The sequence below is a fragment of the Notechis scutatus genome, chromosome 1 (genome assembly GCF_049901735.1).
Source record: "Notechis scutatus isolate UNSWTSFEM ecotype Mainland chromosome 1, rNotScu1.2, whole genome shotgun sequence".
NCBI classification, from domain to species: domain Eukaryota; kingdom Metazoa; phylum Chordata; class Lepidosauria; order Squamata; family Elapidae; genus Notechis; species Notechis scutatus.
This window is the reverse complement of record NC_142009.1, coordinates 335,886,057-335,893,994: the sequence shown is the minus strand read 5'-3', so window position 1 is coordinate 335,893,994 and position 7,938 is coordinate 335,886,057. Positions and strand designations below refer to the sequence as shown.

General features: G+C 45.1%; 1 pseudogene across 1 annotated transcript; it reads left to right on the top strand.

The window, feature by feature from the left end:
- Positions 1 to 2,621: 2,621 nt before the first annotated feature.
- On the top strand, positions 2,622 to 6,620 carry LOC148133562 (phospholipase A2 inhibitor beta pseudogene; annotated as a pseudogene). The gene is made up of 2 exons (XR_015746803.1): positions 2,622 to 2,712; positions 5,419 to 6,620. The product of XR_015746803.1 is annotated as a phospholipase A2 inhibitor beta pseudogene (transcript).
- Positions 6,621 to 7,938: the final 1,318 nt, after the last annotated feature.

Genomic DNA, 7,938 nt, shown 5'->3' with positions numbered 1-7,938 from the left:
CACACAGAGCACACAGATACACTGTACAGTAAATGTAGGTTTTTACTTCCAGAAACGTTAAGCAAAGTCCAAAATAAGCAATCCAAAGTCATTCACAAGTAAATCAGTCAGTTTTCAATCCAGGCATAATCCAAATATCAAAGTCCAGTGTCAAAAACAGTTCAGTATTAGACTTACGTTAAATCCAGAAATATCAGTCAATTAGAAGAAATGGAGCAACGGCAATACTTTCCAACAGAAGGAAACAGAGATACACTCACACTCTCTTCTGAGACTAAGACAACCCAGGTTTTTGGCTCCATCTTATGGCCGTTTGAGTAACCACACCCAATTGCAGTTTTTAGCATGCTCTTAAAGAGACAGTATTAAAATGTCTATCCTGGTTTATATATTTCCATCCCAAATAGCTGTTAGGTGACTCACATTCCTAACAAGAACCTTTAGAGTCGGTTTTTTGTCAGCCTGTGCCAATTTATCTCCAATAAACTTGTTCTTTGAGGAACTTGCTTGCCTCAGAGTTCTGCTTGCTATGAGCATATAAATTGGAGGCATGACAGTCATCCCAACAAGTGGTTACCAGAGACTGGATCTAGTTCCCAAGGAGATGGAAGGACACTTAATAGGACAATGTGACTGTGACACTAATGGGAGGAGGGATGTCTAACATTTAATTATACTGAAACCGTGGGAAATAAGTAGAGCTGGTTTTAAGTTCATCAAAATGAACTTAAATGGTGTACCCAATAAAGCAGGTCTTTGAGGAGGACAGAATTCTCAGATTCGTTTGGGTTCACTCGTCCAAACCCTGTCACCACGATCACCGCCCTGTCTACCATACAGCCGATCTTACATTTAACATCATTCCCTTTCTAAACATCATCTCTTGATCGCTTTAGTACTTCAATTCTTATTCATTTTTTTTTGACTTGCCTCCCAAACTCCTCCCTTGGGTCTTTGTCTCTGTCAACATCTTTCCTATTTAACAGATAACAGATAATCAGAATTGGAAGGGACCTTATAGGTCATCTAGCCCAACCCCCCTCCACCCAAGCGGGAGACCCTACAGCATTTCTGACAAATGGCAGTCCAATCTCTTCTTGAAGGTCTCAAGTGATGGCACTCCCACAACTTCCGAGGACAAGCTGTTCCATTTTTTTCTGTATTCTGCACAGTAGTGAATTTTTAAGCTGTGCAGATGCAGATAGATAAACTCAATGAGACGTCCATAACAAAGTACACTTATTGGTTCATCAGGTATCCTCATAATTCACATTTGTGATGAAGTTCTTGTTCATAGTAAAAGATGGTTATCTCCTAACCCATCTCGTAGCGATAGAAAGCAGCTGCCATGAGTTAGGGAGTTCAGGCAAAAGTGAGGAAAACTCCCCCAACCCACAGAGGGTTAAATTAGTGACCAATCGGGATTACCGATGTGGCCACGTGACATAAACTACATTTCCCAGGAGACCTTTAACTACATTTACCATGATGCATTCCCTTAAGGGGACAGCTCATAATTCCTAAGTAACTATCCGATCCCATAGATTGGCGGGGACAGCACACCATTGGTTGAATGTTCTCACTGTCAGAAAGTTTCTCCTTATTTCCAGGTTAAATCTCTCCTTGTTCAATTTCCATCCATTATTCCTTGTCTGGCCTTCGGGGGCTTTAGAAAATAGCTTGACCCCCTTCCTCTCTGTGGCAGCCCCTCCTCAAATATTGGAAGGCTGCTATCATGTCTCCCCTGGTCCTTCTCTTCCCTAGACTAGCCAGGCCCAGTTCCTGCAATCGTTCATCGTATGTTTTAGTCTCCAGTCCCCTAATCATCCTGGTTGTTCTTCTCTGTACTTTTTCTAGAGTCTCAACATCTTTTTTATAATGTGGTGACCAAAACTGGATGCAGTACTCTAGGTGTGGTCTTACTAAGGCTTTATAGAGTGGTATTAGTACCACTCTATATTTAACCCAAATATTTCTTCCATCTCTACTACCTTTTACTGCCACACTCTGGAGGATCTGCCCAAGCCCCTATCTTCTCTTCAAAAATATCTTTCCTTTTATCCAGTCCCATTTTTGATCTCTTAATATGTACCATCCATTGTTTCTTGTCCTGCCTTCTGGTGTTTTGGAGAATGATTTGATCCCCTCCTATTTGTGGCAGCCCTCAAATACTAGAATATTGCTATCCAGTCCCCCTCAGTCCTTTTCTTTAGACTAGCCAAACCCAAATCCTGCAACCATTCTTCGTATGTTGTTGTTTCCAGGCCTTTGATCTTCTCTGCACTTTTCCCATTTCTTCTTGAGATGCTTTTTTGAGCGTCATGTGGAAATGGGAGCAACCTGAGACCTAGGTGTGTGTTTTTTCCCCCTCCTTGTTTTAGGCAGTGTTTCAAAAGAGATGAGGAAATTGTTTCTTTTCCAAAAAAACAAAAGAGAAATGTTCTTTTTGCCAAAAAAAAACACTTCAGGTAAAGGGGAGTGTCAACATTTGTCTTTGCTCTTGAACAGAGGTTCAGTTATGCACTGAATCTTTTTTGTTTGTTTGTTCTCCCCATGATGCAATGAGGACGAGGGAAATTTTTACTAATGCTTGAGGACAGCAAATTCACCCCCCACCCCACCCCCAGTGCAGGTATATAGGAGAGTTCCTGATGTTCCCAGCATTTGAGAAAGAGGGAGGCTGGCAGACATTCCGTTTGGAGAAAGCTACAGGTAAGTGCACACTCTTTTGCTTACTTGCACAAACTGAGTGGAAGGAAGGAAGGAAGGAAGGAAGGAAGGAAGGAAGGAAGGAAGGAAGGGAAGGAAGGAAGGAAGGAAGGAAGGAAGGAAGGAAGGAAGATGGAGAAAGAAAGAAAAAGAAAAAGAAAAAGAAAAAGAAGAAAGAAAGAAAGAAAGAAAGAAAGAAAGAAAGAAAGAAAGAAAGAAAGAAAGAAAGAAAGAAAGAAAGAAAGAAAGAAAGAGAGGGAGGGAGAGAGGAAGGGAAGGAGGGAAGGGAGGAAGATGGAGAAAGAAAGAAAAAGAAAGAAAGAAAGAAAGAAAGAAAGGGAGAGAGGGAGGGAGAATAGGAGGGAAGAGAGGAAGATGGAGAAAGAAGGAAAAAGAAAGAGACAGAAGGAAGGAAGGAAAGAAAGGGATAGAGGGAGGGAAGGGAGAAAGATGGATAAAGAAGGAAAAAGAAAGGGACAGAAGGAAAGAAAGGGAGAGAGGGAGGGAGGGAAGGAAGGAAGAAAGGGAGAGAGGGAGGAAGGGAGGGAGATGGAGAAAAAAGGAAAAAGAAAGAGATGGAAAGAAAGAAAGAAAGAAAGAAAGAAAGAAAGAAAGAAAGAAAGAAAGAAAGAAAGAAAGAAAGAAAGAAAGAAAGAAAGAAAGAAAGAGAGAGAGAGGGGGAGGAAGGGAGGGAGATGGAGAAAAAAAGAAAGAGACAGACAGACAGACAGACAGACAGACAGAAAGAAAGAAAGAAAGAAAGAGAGAGAGAGAGAGGGAGGGAAGGGAGGGAGATGGAGAAAAAAGGAAAAAGAGGGAAGGAAAGAAAGAAAGAAAGAAACAAAGAAAGGGAGAGAGGGAGGAAGGGAGGGAAGGGAGGAAGATGGAGAAAGAAAAAGTAAGTAAAAGTAAGTAAGTAAGTAAGTAAGTAAGTAAGTAAGGAAGGAAGGAAGGAAGGAAGGAAGGAAGGAAGGAAGGAAGGAAGGAAGGTGTGGTAATCAAAGTCATGGAAGCTGCAAAAGGTCACATCAGTTTGATTCCCCTTTTTCCAGATTTCTAGTCCTTAAGATTTTCTTACCGAGGAACAGAAATGTTGGACCCTAAATAATTTTTACATTTTGGAAGAAAGAAATGGCAAGAAGAGGCAAACTAGGAATCATGGCTAGCGGGCCTTACAGGGTGGGGAGTTCTTGGGGGTTTAAAAATGGAGGAGGCAAGGAAGAGGAAGGCAAGGTGGGAAGAAAGGAAGGAAGGAAGGAAGGAAGGAAGGAAGGAAGGAAGGAAGGAAGGAAGGAAGGAAGGAAGGAAGGAAGGAAAAGTAGAAGTATGGAGGTAAGGGTAGGAGGGAGTGGGGAGAAAGAAAGGGAGAAAGGAATAAAAAAAGAGCAAGGGAAAGGAAGGGAGAGAGGAAGGAGAGAAAGAAGAAGAAACAGAGGGAGGTCAAGGGAAAGGAAGGGAGAGAGGAAGGAAGGAAAGAAGAAGAAACAGAGGGAGAGCAAGGGAAAGGAAGGGAGAGAGGAAAGAAGGAAAGAAGAGGAAACAGAGGGAGAGCAAGGGAAAGGAAGGGAGAGAGGAAGGAAAGAAAGAAGAAGAAACAGAGGGAGAGCAAGGGAAAGGAAGGGAGAGAGGAAGGAAAGAAAGAAAAGAAACAGAGGGAGGTCAAGGGAAAGGAAAGGAGTGAGGCAGGAAGGAAGGAAGGAAGGAAGGAAGGAAGGAAGGAAGGAAGGAAGGAAGGAAGGAAGGAAGGAAGGAAAAAGAGAAGAAGGGAAGGAAGGAGAAAGAGAAAGAAAATAGTTGAATAGCACTTCCAGTCGACAGCCTCAACCCAATCTGACCACCTTCTATTCCAAGCCCCTTATCAAATTTGGAAATAACACAGCCGGGAGGCACTGCAGGTATTTCTGGAGAGCTCTCAACCCCAATTGAGCAATAGGTTGATGACGGTGGAATTGAACAGAAGAAAAAATCCATTCCACATCTGGGAATGGAAGGCAGAAACAGAGGAGGGGGAGAGGGTTCCTGCCTGGGACATGTGAGAAAAGTGTTGTGGCCCTGCAGCAGCCAGCAGAGCTGGTGGTAGACAGTGAGGAGGTTGGGGAGGAACCTGGGCCAGTCCTGGGGTCCGGGGAAGGCTCTGATGAGGGCTCTGTGTCAGAGGCAGAGATGGGGGCCAGGGCCGTCAGAAAGTTATCAGCTGCCTTTGGAGTAGGAGATCAGTGGGGCAGAAGAACAGCTGGAGCCTGTTCCCAGTGTGCACATGCACAGAGCTGCCAGAAGAAGGGAACAGTTAAGGAACAAGGGTCGACTCGGGAGTAAAGGCACAGGGGAATGGTGAATTGGCCCTCCCATAGGGAATAAAGAGGAGCGAAAGGGGAGTGGGGTTTGCAGGAGACCATTAGTTCATTCAATTAGGGTGAAGATTCGTTCGTGACTCCTTGCCAAGTATTGTCTTCTACAGAGTGGCATTTGGAAGCATCGGCCTGGCAACTCTCCAAGCCTGATAAAGGTCTGTAGTTGTAAATCACTCTTGAAAGACTGTTTTCTGGGACTTTGCTGGAAAGTGAATGAGAGGAATTCCCATTAGCTTATTAAAAAGGGGTTTTGTCGGGACGAGGAGTCTGCTTCGTGGTTTTGGTGAAGCCTAGGTCAGAACAGAAGGGAAACTTAAGATGTTGCCACCTCTCTTTTTCTCTCCCGGCTTCTCCATAGGATGAGGCCTCCAGCTCCACCTCTTCTGATCGCCTGCCTTGTGATGTCGCTGAACAGCTACACCCAGCAGGTTCCTCCCTGCCTGCCCCAATATCCGGGTCCAGAAAGCAACTCTAGTTTTGTCTGCAACTCTTCGTCGCTCCGCGAATTTCCCTCCGGCTTCCCCAGTGAAACCAAGACAATCACCGTTCAGTCCACCCAGATCTCCAACCTGGGTGCGGAGGCCCTGCAGGGTCTCCCAGAGGTCCAGGGGCTTTATCTGCTCGGCAACCAGCTGAAGACCCTTCCAAGCGGCCTCTTCCGTAACCTCCCAGCACTGCACTCCCTGGACCTCTCTGGAAATCTCCTGGAAGATCTACCTGCAGATCTCTTCGCGCCCGTCGGTAGCCTGGCCTACTTATCCCTCGGTTCAAACCAGCTGACTGAGCTGCGCCCATTCCTGGTTCGAAACCCTGGAGGAACTCAAGATCCTGCGCCTTGATCACAATCAGCTGAAGGAGATCCCGCCTGATTGCTTCCGTAAACTGACCCTGTTGATGTCCCTGGACCTTTCCTCCAACCTCCTCCGTTGCCTCTCTCCGGAGATGTTCCGAGGCCTCACGTTTCTAACGGTTTTAACTCTGAAAAACAACCCGGTCGCATCTATCGCCCCCGGCACCTTTCGTGGGACTCCCACGTTGTGGATCCTCTCCCTGAGAAACAACTGCCTGACCCACGTTCCACCTGGGCTCTTTCGGTCCTTGAAGAACCTGGAGCGGCTGGATCTCTCCGCCAACGAGATCACCTCCCTGGAGGCTCCCTTGGTCAACGTGTCTTCCGAGTTCACTCTTGATCTCTCCGGCAACCCATGGGCATGTGACTGCCGCCTGCAGGCTCTCTTCAACTGGGCCCAGGAAGGCAACGTGGATTTGTTCTCCAAGGAAGACGTGGTCTGCGCTTTCCCCAAAAGTTTGAAGGGGAAAGGGGCAACTTCGCTGAAGAGATCCCAACTTTGTCCCTGCTAAACCTTCCAGATGGATCTTTCTCCAACCTGCTCAGCTGGTGTGCTTTAAGAGGATTGGGCTTCAGCTACCAGAATGCCCCAATTCCTAGAATTATCAAGCCGGCATACTTTCAGATGATTGGACTTCAGTTCCCAGAATCTCCCAGCCACCATGAAACTTCAACTCCCAGAATTCCTAGGCCGGCATGTTTTCAAATGATTGGACTTCATTCCCAGAATCCCAAGCCACCATGAAACTTCAACTCCCAGAATTCTTAGGCGGCATGTTTTCAGATGATTGGACTTCAGTTCCCAGAATCCCCAGCCACCATGAAACTTCAACTCCCAGAATTCCTAGGCCGGCATGTTTTCAAATGATTGGACTTCAGTTCCCAGAACCCCAAGCCACCATGAAACTTCAACTCCCAGAATTCGTAGCCAGCATGAGTAAACTTCAACTCCCAGAATTCCCAAGCCAGCATGGGTAAACTTCAATTCCCACAATTCCTCAGTCAGCAATGGACGGCTGTCAACTTCCCACAGCTGCCCTGGGGCCTTCTGGGATTTGAAGTCCACCCATGTTTCAAGCGGCCAAGTTGAGAAACACTCTTTCATAATAAAGTACCAATGATGTGTTAGATGGTCCTGTCATTTTGCACACCTGCACATCCCTGACAAAAACTATCATCACACACACCCCAGTTGTCAATCAAAACCACTGAAAGCCAAGAAAAATGCACCCCCAAACTCAAAAGGTCTGGTATTGGGCAATTTCACTTTGTGCAGTGTGATGAAATGTAGAGTTTTATCTTTTTCCTGTGTTATGCAAACCTTATTTCTCCTGATGAGCCCCCTAGTGGATGCCGCTTCTTTTGAGGGCTCAGCAACAGCGCCTCCTGGTGGCCGACTCTGGCTTAAAATCAGATGAAGCAGGGGAGAAATTTCCAAGTGACTTATTTTGATTTCCTTTCAAATGCAGGTTAAGTCCTCGACTTACAGCCTTTCATTTAGTGATCAAAGCTACAGAGGCTCATGCAATCCCTTTTTTGAGACCTCCTGACTGAGAGAAACAGAATTATAAGTTACTGTTTTATAATGGAATGTATATAGTTAGACTAGAATAACAACCATAACAACACAAGAGCACACAATAGATACAAACTCAAGGTTAACCGCACCAAACTTGATTGCAGGAAATACGACTTCAGCAACAGAGTGGTCAATGCCCGGAATACTCTACCTGACTCTGTGGTTTCTTCCCCAAAACCCAAAAACTTTAACCTTAGACTGTCTACTATTGACCTCACCCCTTTCCTAAGAGGTCTGTTGGGGGCGTGCATAAGCGCACCAACGTGCCTACCGTCCCTGTCCTATTGTTTCTTTTTATTTTTCTTATATGTACCCATTTCATGTATTCATAACTATGTATATACTTATACTTATTATCTTGTAAACAATTGACAAATCAAATAAATAAATAAATAAATAAAATAGAAGATTCTCTTTTGCTCTTTCTGATGCTCTTCTGTTAGCTTCCT